We start from the raw sequence: 12,951 nt of genomic DNA on the forward strand, positions 1-12,951 counted from the left end.
ACCTACAAAAAGACAGAGTGAAACAAATTTACAACCTAAGACAGCCTGGATGGTTGATTGGTAAGGTATATCATGCTGGACAGGGAGTGTTGTTGTGGGTGTGCAGGCCTCAGTGAACCTGGAGCAGGCCTCAGAGAACTGAATCACGGGCAGCTGTGGTGGTTTCCAGACTTCTAAACACACGAACACCAAAGACAATTAGAAGGTCAGTAAGAAAAGCCTGTGTCTGAGGTAGGAGAGAAGGTGTGTGGCCCCAAGGTGGCAGCTGCCTCCTGAGCTTCTGGCCCACAGACTGAGGGGGAATTGAGTGGCAGATCAGAGGGGGATTGTAGGGATCTCTTTGGAGGTGCAGGATTCTCTTGTTTTGCCTGTGCTTGGGTCTGGGGCACAGTTCTGAGTGGCAGTCCTGGGGCAAGGAGGAGTGCTGGCGTGGTGGAGCTTGTAGTGGTGGTAAGAGAGCAAATCCTCCTCACAGCTCCAAGACAGAAAAGAGTGCTTGTGGTCACTCATAGACCAGTGCATATGCCAGGAAAGGAGTAAACACCCTGATCATAGCACTTTGGAAAAACTGAAAACTTACAGGTGCCTAGAAGTATCTCTGAAAACAACTGCACAAAACCCCTGAAGCTTGGGACAGTACATTCTCCACACTGGAAGCAGACCCCTACTTAATAATCTGCACAATAGAATTTTTATCTACTTGGTGATATGGGTGTATGTATATATACATATATACACATATGTGAGAAATGGGGTTCAGTCACTCCTTGGTAGGGTTGGGGGTTTAGCCCTAGCATGCAGCCACAATTCACTGCTCCCCTAGAAACATACTACGCAGAGTTTTACCCTCCCTTAAGAAATAAAACAAACTGAAGTGAGCAAAGGAGATATTTACTTATGATTCTTGCAAGAAGCAGGTGTCTGTGGTACCCCAAAAGGGGACACACACACACACACACACACACACACACAAACAACAAAAGCCAGGGCAAGCCTTTTATGTGGTTAATTCCTTCTTGTCCCTCCCTTCAGAGCCAGGATTGGTCCCTCCTCACCCAGGTTATAATCTTCCTGATACTCCCACTTCATATTACTCCTTAACATGTTTCTCTTCCTGTTAACATATAGAATGTGCCTAGGTGTGTGCTATTATTCCCCTCTGGGTGGAGAAGTTAGTATTAATGAGCCCATTACTCACGCTCACTTTAAGTAAAGCTTAACATCTGTCCTACTTCCAGCCTCTTTAGCCAAACAACCAGTTTCATCCACTTTTAGCCATTCTAGAACCTCTGACCTAGAGCTACCTTTTCTCTCAATTTCCTTATCTGGAAATGTAATTGTTTCTTACTTCTCACACATATATATGTACATACTATATATATACACACACATACAATCAGGCCAAATTCTTTGGAGTGGTCAGAGGTCTCCTCCAACAGTGGCTCAGTATTTCAGAGTTTGCTGCAACCAATACAATGTCATGTGGAAAGAGTATCAATTCTATGTGAACTCACCATCTTTATTTCCCTTCCAAGTTTAGAAACCTTTTGATTGGATTTGTAAGCCAAATACATTCTTACCAACCCTTGTTAGTTGTACCCTATATCTCACCAGGAGCTACTGATTCCTAAATTTTTGAGTGGTAGCTCAGAAATTCAAATCCCATCCTCAGATACCCTTTTTTTAATGAGATCTTTACTTCTCAGCTCTATCTTCTGAAGCTCTTAACTTTAATGTAAAGCAATTCTGAAAATATCATCTGTGCTTCTAAGTTCTTTAGTTTCTCATCCAAGAACTTTTTTTTTTTGCAATACCTCTTTATTTTTTTTTCCTCATGTGAATCATAAATGGTTTTCTATATTGTTCTTGGCCATATGCCACCAGAAGACAGCAATCATTCTTATTAGGTCAACACATAGTTGTCTCAGGAGGTCACCAACCACCTCTACTCATCTTTTTCCAATAAGCCTTACTGGATCTCAACTGACAAAATATGTGCATCCATATAGTAATTCCTTTTAGAACAAATACCTGCTCCCTCTTCAGCTTCCTCCTCTAAAGCTTCCACAACCTGAGATGAACAAAAAAAATCCTAGAATGATCTTGTGAAACCTAGAGACAGAGCAGACAGGTCATATCTAAATGTGATCAGAGGAGAGGTCAACTAGAAGCTACCAAGGACCTGATCTATTAGCTTGGTGGAGTAGGTTACTCAAATTTTAGTCAGAACCCCTTTAATGATCAGAGAGGGAAATTGAAGGCATTGGGAAAAACTACAACATGCTCTCTGGTTTCATCAGTGAGTTGTTGGCCACATTATAAACCACACTCTCTGAAGCTCATTAATTAATTAGTCACATCCTACTACCTTCTATATAATACATAAAGGAAGGTTTAAGCCAACTGTGGGTGAATACAGCTCTGTCACAGAGATTTAAAAAATAGAGATATTTCCATTCTGGTTTAATGCATGTAACTTCTGTCACTCACAGAAAGGGAAACACAAATTATTTAAACCTCAGTATAGGAGAAACTTTATTTTCTTTTGTTCAACTCTCAAGAAGTTTGATGCAAACTCTGTAGTCCCTTGAGGATCCTGTTCTTGCATTCTCTCTCAGAGAATGTTATCCTTGGGGCAGCTAGGTGGCGCAGTGGATAGAGCACCAGCTTTGGATTCAGGAGTACCTGAGTTCAAATCCAGCCTCAGACACATAAATAACACTTACTAGCTGTGTGACCCTGGGCAAGTCACTTAACCCCATTGCCTAGCCAAAAAAAAGAAAAGAAAAGAAAAGAAAATGTTGTCCTCCATTCTGGCTCCATTTCTCTATTCATGTCCTAATTAAGGAGGAATCAAAAGTTTCCAAAAGATCTTTGTGATGAAAAGGAACAAGGAACAAAAAGGAAAAAATCTGGGACAAGAATGTACCCTTCATTAAGTAACTTTTTCATTGATGGGATACAAAAAATAAAGTATTGAGGGTTTAACTAAACTTTGTTATAATGTGCAAAGTGAATTGATTAATTTCATGTTAATTGCTAACTGGGGAGATTACTCCTGTGGGAATCAAGCAATGATGACAGCTATCCAATATTAGAGAAAAGCTTTGGGTTGAACATTGACCAACATTCAGACAATATTACTTAAACCATTTCCCCTCTCTTTTTAGTTTCATACAGTTGGGATTTAGACTCTGCTGCCTTATGATAGAGACCTAGACTGTGGTTAGATCCAGATAGTACGATATCCAACTATAGGTATGTTGCTTCTGAGATTCATTACTTCATCTTGAGTATGCCAGGAGGAGCTACTGCTGATCTGGATTGCAGATTATCTGTTCTTCCTTCTGGACAAGATAGACAGATAGACAGATAGATAGATAGATAGATAGATAGATAGATAGGTACATAGATAGATCTAAATGAAGATTATATACATACTTATATATATACACATATAGATAAATCTCTCTATACAGATCTATCATCTGTCATCTATCTACCTACCTATTTTGTCCAGAAGAAAGAACAGTTACTGTGAATCCCAGGTAAGTCAGGTATTTAGCTAAATCTACATAGATATATCCCTATAGCTATAGCTATCTATATCTCTCTATATAGATATATAACTCTATACATCTGCATCTATCTATTTCTTTATCTGTATTTAGACAAAAATGTGTGCAGATATTTTTGTCCAGATGAGAATTTGGTGAGAACCCTTCTCATTTCTAGCACATGAAAAATTTCCCTTATTCTAATTATAAGGGAAAATATAAGAAGTTCAAAGAACTGAGAAAACAGTGTGGATTGATGTAGCTAAAGACTTGCTAAAGGAAGGAGCATCTGTATTTGGCCTTGAATAATGTATCCTCACAACCAATGCTGTCCATCAGTACTTCTTCCCACACTAATAGTATTCCTTAGTAGGAGTGTCAAGATCATAGAATTAAAGCTGGAGAGGACCCTAGGGGCCATTCTATGCCATATAGTTATTTTACAGCTGAAGAAAGTGAAGTCCAGAAAACTGAAGTGACTTGCTCAAGGGTGCAGAGAAATAAGTGGCAGAAGAAGAATTTGAATCCAAGTCATCTGAGTTCTAATCAGTGCTCTTGCCATTGTACCATATCATGTATCCAGAAACCAATTAGCCAAGCTAGTGTATATCTATAAAAAACCATCCCTGAACTATTCATTCACAATGTCACCTCGGGCCAGTTCGATTCTCTCCTCTCCCCGACTGTATATTATATACATGTATATATTTTATATGTGTGTGTGTGTGTGTGTGTGTGTGTGTGTGTGTGTGTGTAAACTCATTTGATCTTCATAATAACAATCATGCAAGGGAGACGATACATGTCTTAATATTTCAATCTTACTTATGAGCAAACTGAGGTTCAGGGAAAATGTATCACTTTTATAAAGGCATATAGCATTGTAAGTATTAAGTCAGAAATCTAACCCAAGTGTACCTTGTACAGCCTCTTTCTATCACACAGCACTGCCTGTCAAAATCTATCTCTTTTCTGTAGGTTCAATTCCACATTAACTACTGATGCAGCATGATGGCACAATGCAGAGTATGGGATTTAAAGAAACAGAACTTTAGTTTCAAATTCTGGCCTGTCCACTATGTGACCTTGGGCAAATCATTTCACCTTTCTGGGTCTATTTCCTGATCTGTAATATGAGGTTGGACTAGATCAGAAGGGTTAAACACATGGCCCAGTGCAGCCCACAACACTTTTGAGTATGACCTGAATAAGATTAAAACTTAATTGGAAATAGATAATACTACATTTTAAAACTAAGTCAATAGACATTTTGTAAGGATCCTTACGTATGGTTTGGTGGACTTCATTTGTATTTGAGTTTGACACCACTACACTAGTACCCATTAAGGTTCCCTTCAACTGTAAACCTATTATCTTATGTCACCACTTGGAGGTCCCCCTGAACTGCATGTTAAACGTGGTCCAAAACAGACTTACCATTCTAATCTAATTTTATCCTGATTTCCATCTTTCATGCTTCTCATGTCCATTCAGTTAAGAAATCCTTTTGATTAATTCCACCTTTGTTTTATCTCTTTCCCTATGTTTCCATTCTTATTGGCACTATCCCATTTTCTGAACTACTATAATAGATTTCTGTTTGTATGCCTCCTGTTTCTCTCCACTCCATCAGTAATAATAATAGTAAAAATATCTGACATTTGTATCATACTTTTATGGCTTAAAATTATTTTTTATCTCATTTTATGTCATTTTTATCTCATTTATCTCAACTTCACCACAACCATGTTAAGTAGATACTACAGGTATCATCCCAATTTTACAAGTGGGAAATTTGGGGTTCAATAAGATTAAGCGGTTCATCCACTACCACACAACTAATGTTGGAAGTCAGATTTGGCCTCAGGTCTTCCTGAGTCTAAGTTCATAGTCTATTCATTATTACATGCTGCTTCTATCTACTTTAATCCAACCTATATAACTCTACCAGATTATATACCAAAAGTGATTTTCAACACATCATTTCACTCCTCACAATCCTTCAATGTCTCTCTCTTGCATACTAAACAAATTTTAAGTTCCTTAAGTTAGCATTCAAGGCTTTCTACAATCTGGCCTCAATCTATATTTTTATACTTCTGTCTATCTTTATTCTCATGACTTAACTTTAAATCCAGTCAAGGTAGTCCCTCATTTTCTCCCACATATATAAATGGTGAATATATTTTCTGAACTAAAAATAAAGACACATACATCATCTGTCAAATGATATGTGTTTTCAAAGTCTGGTTAAATATATACTTTATTTTCATAAGTCAAGACTGTCTTAGAAAATGTATAGTCACCACATATGTATATGTACTTATTTCTGCTTCTGTGCTATTCATTTATGCTGTTCTCTTCTCTGGAATTTTCTACCGCCTCCTCCATTTCTGACAGTTGGAATCCTACCCAGCCTCTAAGGCCTGATTAAAGTGCTAACTCCTCCATAACCTTGCATGAATTCTTCAAACTAATATGCTCCATTCCTCTTGTGTGTTTCTATAGTATTTTGGATATTTCACTGCATGCTTCACATACCGGCTTTTCTTGTGGTTGTTTGTATATTTTTCTCACCCTTATTAGTGGATTATAAGCTCTTTGAGGGCTATAGCAGTTTTATCTATCTTTTTATAAGAGTACAAATAATGGGAAAGGCATTGGATCTGAGGAAAAGGAACCTAGACAGTAGTACTATTTTTGATAGGTCTACTGGTTCAAGATGAGTTATGTGACCATTAATAAGTCACTAAACTTTTCTGAGAATATTTTCTCACCTGTAGAAAAGGGGATGGTTTCACTGGCACTAAGCCACCTCACAGAGTTGTCATGAAGAAAGTGTTTTAAAAACCTTTACTTATTATATAAAAATATAAGTGGTTATTCTTTTAAAGTAGTAGTAGTAGTAGTAGTAGTAGTAGTAGGTGCTGCTGGTGGTGGTGGTGGTGGTGGTGGCAGTAGTAATTGAAGTCATTAGTTGTAGCAGTAATAGCTTTGTCAAAAAACAAGCAGAGAGTTTTTTACATAGTAGGATGTATTGCTGATGTTAATGAGTTTATTCTTGCTGATTGATTACATTTAGGGTAAATATGTCACCTCTTCCCCTCAATAAACACAGTTCTTACTATGTGTCAGATATAGTGCTAAGTACTGGGGATATAGAAAAGACAAAAAATATTTTCTATCTTCAAGGAACTCACAATCTATTGGGGAAAGACAATGCACAAGAAGAAGCAAAAAATCATGGTGAAAGGGAACAAGGAGAGTGCCCAGTGTGGGACATAATGAAGTTCTATGGCCAGGTAGAATGTTATGAAGTGGCTGCCCTGGGCACCCTCCTTAAATAGAGGATCTGGTAATGAGCTTAAATTGTACTTTTCACTTTCTTCTCATTGCTCCTAATTCTACTCTCAGGGCAAAAGGAGAATAAGTATAATCTGACTCACTACTTGATAACTCTAAAAATAGAGGGTAGCTGTCATGTTCCCTCTGAGTCTTCTCCAGAATAAACATTACAGATTCCTTTAATTGTCCCCCATACCTGTCATCCTTCTAATTTCCATCAGAATAATCTATAGCCTATCAAAGACCTCCATAAAATGTGACCTCTAGAAGAGAATTCAATATTCCAGATGTAATCTTATCAGGGCACAATATAGCACTACAATCAATTACTTATTCATAGACACTATGCCTGCCTTAAGACAGCCTAGGATCACATTAAATTTTTGTCTGCTATATAACTTTATTGATTCATATGGAGCCAGTACCTTTTATTGACAAACAGTAGATTTTTTTTTCAGAAAAACTGAAATCAAACCATATCTCCTCCTTCTTAAACTTGTGAATTCATTCTTTTGAAGGAGCATGAAACTTTGCATTCATCAGTCTAAACTGACTTTCATTAGGTCCTATTTTTTGTCCTTATCTGTCAAGAACTTTTTAGTTTTTGACTGTCATTTAGAGTATTAGGAAACTCTCTTAGCTTTTTGACATTCTGTAAACTTGATAATGATGCCATCTATGCCTTCTTCCAAGTCACTGAAAAAAATAGTTAAATAGCAGAAGACTAATCACAGATCTCTAAGAACCCATCTTCCAAATTAACATCAACCCATTAACTCTAAGTCTAGCCACTAACCATCTAATTGGATTACCATGCAGCTCAAATGTCACCACATTTTGACAAGAATATGTTGGCATATTTTGTCAAATGTTTCTCTAAAATATTTTTAAAAAAACCATATAGCATCTGCCCAATTTACTAAAATAATAAGCCAGCCTGAAAAAGAAATGAGGTTAATCTGGTATGACCTTGCTGAAGTCATGGCACTTTGTGATTACCATTTCCTTTTCAAGATAGTAAGTAACCATTCTACGATCTCACTAAGAATCAAAGTCAAACTCATTGGCCTATAGTTTACAGCTGAAATTGTCTTTTTTATTTTGAAAATGAGAACATATATCCTTTTTCAGTCTTGTAGCACTTCCCCTGTTCTCCACAGTCTTTCAATAATCATTTTTAGTGACTCAGTCATAACATCCAAGAGTTATTTCAGTTTCCACAAACTAAAGTCCATTTTAGACAAGTGATGTGAGGGCAGGTAGTTTCTTTCATGATACCTTTGTACTGATCTTATAGATTACCCATTTTCACTCTGTCTTTTTAAGTCAAAAGGTCATTCATTCTCTTTGGCCGAGAAAAGAAGCAAAGTAAGAATTAGACATTCTATCTTCATTTTATCATGAGTTATCATTTGCCCACGAATCTAAGCATCCTTCCTATTTGATGCTCCTTTTTCTCAATGCAGCTCTCAAAATCTGTTTTTGAAGCCCTTAACTTTCTTCACTAGCCTCGGGTAATTCTGAACTTTAGCATTCCTGATATGTTATTCCTACAATATGCTGCCATACTGTTATGTTCATTCTCTGTTTCCTGTACTGGGTACAATATGCTATATTTATCTTTTTAAAATCTAAGTCGATTTATGAGTTTTCTGTACATTAACACCATTCTCTTAAGTTAAATACTATTTTAATCTCTCATTGGAATTCTTTTTGTGTATTCAAAATTTCATTCTTCAAAGATTCACATCCCTCTTGGTCTGACTTATATTGCAAAATTTATGCCATGAGATGCTACTTATCTTTCCTCTGAAACCTTTGAAATCTCCTCTTCCTAAATCTAGCTTGCTTCCTAGAATTAATCTAGATTTCCTTGCTATCTATGGTCATTTCTCACTTTCTGAACTATTTGGTTTATTTCTTATTTTGTTCCATGTGGTCTGTAGTGTATTTCCACAATAATTTTTTAAAATTTCTCACTTTCTTAATCCTTATGCAAATTTTCTATAGCATATATGCCCTTCTAATTCCTGAATTTCCTCATCTGAATATATCTTAATAAACATTGCTATTCTTCCTTCTATCCTTTACCTAAAGTTTTATATTCCCTTTGAAAAAGCTGAGTATTTACAGAGCTATATACTGATTATGAATCCTATCCTATTAATGATGCCTATTTGCCTTCTTATTTTTGCATCCTTAATTCATTTTGCATATTACCTATATTCTGTATATTTATTTATGGTTTTTTGAGGGATTTTGGAGGGGAGGCAATTGGGGTTAAGTGAGTTGCCCACAGTCTTACAGCTAGTAAGTGTTAGGTGTCTGAGGCCATATTTGAACTCAGGTCCTCCTCACTCCAGGGCCAGTGCTGTATCCAATGTGTCACCTAGGTACCCCTTGTACATTTATTTACGGATATCCGTGGTTTCAATTAATAGTTCCTTTCTTGAATTTTATGTTCTTCGAATTACTGGGCATATCTGATGTTATTTATGTATTAGAATTCATTTCTGTGATAAACAGCTTGATAGGTAGGGTAGATTTCTCCCTACCCATTCCCTTTCAATTTGCTTGCTTATAGCAAAGCCCTCTTAATCAACATTTGTAGTACTTTAGAAAAACTATGTTTTCAGTTTATTTAAAAATGTACATTTCAAAATCTAAAATTCCAGCTACTAACAGGTTTGTAAATAAAAATCTGGGCTAAACCTCAATTTGTGTTTAAGTTATTAAAACTGTATCAAGGCTTTTTAGAACATCCTGTATACACAGCTGTGAATGTGCATGCATATACTTATATAAATACATGTTTGTGTGTGTGTGTGTGTGTGTTATTCATGATAACAAACACAAAGGTTGCAACCAGAACTCCAAAAGTCTATTTTCAAAGAACCCAGTTATATTTCTAATGATGTCAGGAAATGACTTTCTAGAGTAGAATTCATCCCAAATTATCCAAAGGAAACTCAAATGTGTTCCGTGTGTGTGTGTGTGTGTGTGTGTGTGTGTGTGTGTGTGTGTATACACCCATGAACTTCCTGTGAGGAATATTTACAGAGCAAATATTAGGGCAACCCATGTCCATAAAGTTATGTAAGAAATAATTCTTTAGTATCCCATCCTCTCTAGATAAACAATAATGTCCTTATGAGATGTACTCTGTGAATGCTTGGTAACCAAATAACCAACTTTGCCTCCTTAAAACTCTAGGTAATTTGGCAAGGAAATGGAAACACTATATCAGAATTCCACTGACTTTATTTTTTTGGGACTCTTCACCAATCCCACATTTCCTGGCTTGATCTTCACTGTCATCTTATCTATCTTTGTGGTGGCTGTAATGGCCAATGTGACCATGATTCTCCTTGTCAATGTGGACTCCAGGCTTCATACGCCCATGTACTTTTTACTTGGTCAACTCTCTATCATGGACACTGTCTACATCTGCATCACTGTTCCTAAGATTTTGGCAGACCTTCTATCCAGGGAAAAGAACATTTCCTTTTTGGGCTGTGCAGTTCAGATCTTCCTTTACCTGACTTTGGGAGTGAAGCCTTCTTCTTGGGTCTCATGGCCTATGATCGCTATGTAGCTGTTTGTAACCCCCTCCATTATCCTCTCTTAATGAACCATAGGGTCTGTTTGCTTATGGTAGTGGGGTCCTGGATTGGTGGATCCCTCGATGGCTTTATGTTAACCCCTGTCACTATGACTTTTCTTTATTGTGGCTCATGAAAGATCAACCACTTTTTCTGTGAGATTCCTGCTGTGCTAAAGCTGTCATGTGCAGACACATCTCTATATGAGACCCTTATGTATGCCTGTTGTGTCCTGATGCTCATCATTCCCATATCCCTTACCTCTTTTTCTTATATCAGGATCTTGGTTACTGCCTCTCAGATGAATTCTTCTGAAGGTAAACACAAAGCCTTAGCCACCTGCTGTTCCCACATAATAGTAGTCAGTATTTTCTATGGGGCTGCTTTCTATTCTAATGTCTTGCCCCACTCCTTCACACACCAGAAAAAGACAAAATAGTTCCAGCTTTTTACACCATTCTTACTTCTATGTCAGCCTGTGATATACAGCCTAAGGAATAAAGATGTGTCAGCAGCTCTTTAAAAAGTATTAAGAAAATGTGCTTCTTCCCAGAAAATTCAAGTGAGGGATTTATCTAGGAAGTAATTTATGAAATTGTGAACACCTAACTCAGGAATAATGTCAAGCATTTTCTCAATAAAATGTTTAATGATTTGGAAACATTGCATTTAATGAAATCTAGGTTGCTCAAGGATTTTATCACTAAAATATTGTTGTCATCTCTCACTTAGCTTCAATCTCTCCCTGTCTACTGGCTTTCTACTACCTACCAACATGCCTATGTCTCACCCATGCTCAAAAATCTTCACTTCATCCATCCATTCCCACTACCATCATCTTCTATCTTTTCTGCCCTTTGAAGTTAAATTCCCTGGGAAGGCATTCTAATAGGTGCTGTCCAATTCCTCTCCTTTAATTCTCTTCTTAATTTCCTGTAATACAGCTTCTGACTTCATCATTCCACCAAAACTGCTCTCTCCAAAGTTACCAATGATTTTCTAATTGCCAAATCCAATGGCCTTCCTCAGTTCTCATTCTTGACCTCCTTGTAGCTCTGACACTGTCAAACACCTTATTCTCCTTGATATTTTATAGTCTCTAGCTTTTTGGGACACTAGTCTCTCCTTGTTCTCATCCAACATATTTGACTGCTCCTTCTCTATCTCTTTGCTGAATCCTCATTCAGATCCCTCCCTCTAACCAGTGCCCCCCAGAGTTTTGTCCAGGGTTCTCTTCTCTTCTCGTTCTCTGTTTCTTCTCTTGGTGATCTCATTAGCTTCCATGGATTTAATTATCTTCTATATTTGATGATTCTTAAATCAACAGATCTAGTCTTAAACTCTCTTCTAACCTCCAGTCTTACATCTTCAACTGCCTTTCAGATACTCCAAACCAGACATTCAGTAAACATTTTAAATTCATGTTCTAAACTAAGCTTCTTATCTTTCCCAAAAATTTCTTCCTACTTCCAAATTTCCCTATTTCTCCTGAGATAGTAATCCTTCCAGTCTCCCAGGCTTGCAATCTACATGCCATCCTCAACTCCACACTTTCTCTTACTCAACCTCCCCCTCATATCCAACATCTTGCCAAAGCCTATAGATTTCACCTTTGTAACATCTCTCAAATAGGCCCCATTCTCTGTTTTAAAATTGCCACCACCCTGGTGCAAACCCTCATCATCTCACACCCAGATTATTGCCATAGCCTGCTGGTTGGTCTCTCTGCCACAAATATTTCCGTACTATAATCTAGGTTCCATTCAGCTGCCAAAGCGATTTTCCTTAAGTGCCAGTCTGACTATGTCATTGGCATACTCTATAAACTCCAGTGGCTCTCTATCACCTCCAGAATTAAATAAAAATTCCCCTGTTTTGGCATTCAAGGCCCTTCATAACTTCTTAGATCCTTCCAGTTTTCTTGTGCTTTACATTCCCTCCCCACCATGTATGCTTTGATACAGTGACACGAACCTTTCTTGCTATTCTGTGAAGAAGACTCCATCTCTCAGTTCTGGCATTTATCTGCCTGTCTTCCATACCTGGAATACTCTCCCTCCACCCCAACCCTATCTCTGCCTACAGGCTTCCTGGCTTCCTTTTGGTCCCAATTAAAATCTCACTTTTTCCAATTCCTCTTATTTCTAGTACCTTACCTCTTTTAATTATTTCCTCTTTGTCCTGTATATAGTTTGTTTGTATGTAACTGTTGTCTTTTTGTCTCTCCCATTAGATTATGAGCTCCTTAAGGACAAGAACTGTCTTTTGCCTCTCTTTGTATCATCCAGGCTTAGCACAGTGCCTGGCACATAATAGTTGTTTAATAAATGTTTATTGACTGTCACCTGCATACATTTAAAAGGTAAAACTTAGTTCTTCAAGGGTTGTAGCCACAGCCAAGTTCACTTATGCTTCATAGGTAGTCTAGTTTTTTCAAGATAAAATTT

General features: G+C 37.3%; 1 pseudogene; it reads left to right on the forward strand.

Annotated features, from left to right (window-relative positions):
* The first annotated feature begins 10,131 nt into the window (after positions 1-10,131).
* LOC110194216 (olfactory receptor 2T2-like) lies at positions 10,132-11,027 on the forward strand (annotated as a pseudogene).
* The last annotated feature ends 1,924 nt before the right edge of the window (positions 11,028-12,951 follow it).

The sequence above is a fragment of the Phascolarctos cinereus genome, unplaced genomic scaffold (genome assembly GCF_003287225.1).
Source record: "Phascolarctos cinereus isolate Bilbo 61053 unplaced genomic scaffold, phaCin_HiC Scaffold_5;HRSCAF=322, whole genome shotgun sequence".
Classification (NCBI taxonomy): Eukaryota; Metazoa; Chordata; class Mammalia; order Diprotodontia; family Phascolarctidae; genus Phascolarctos; species Phascolarctos cinereus.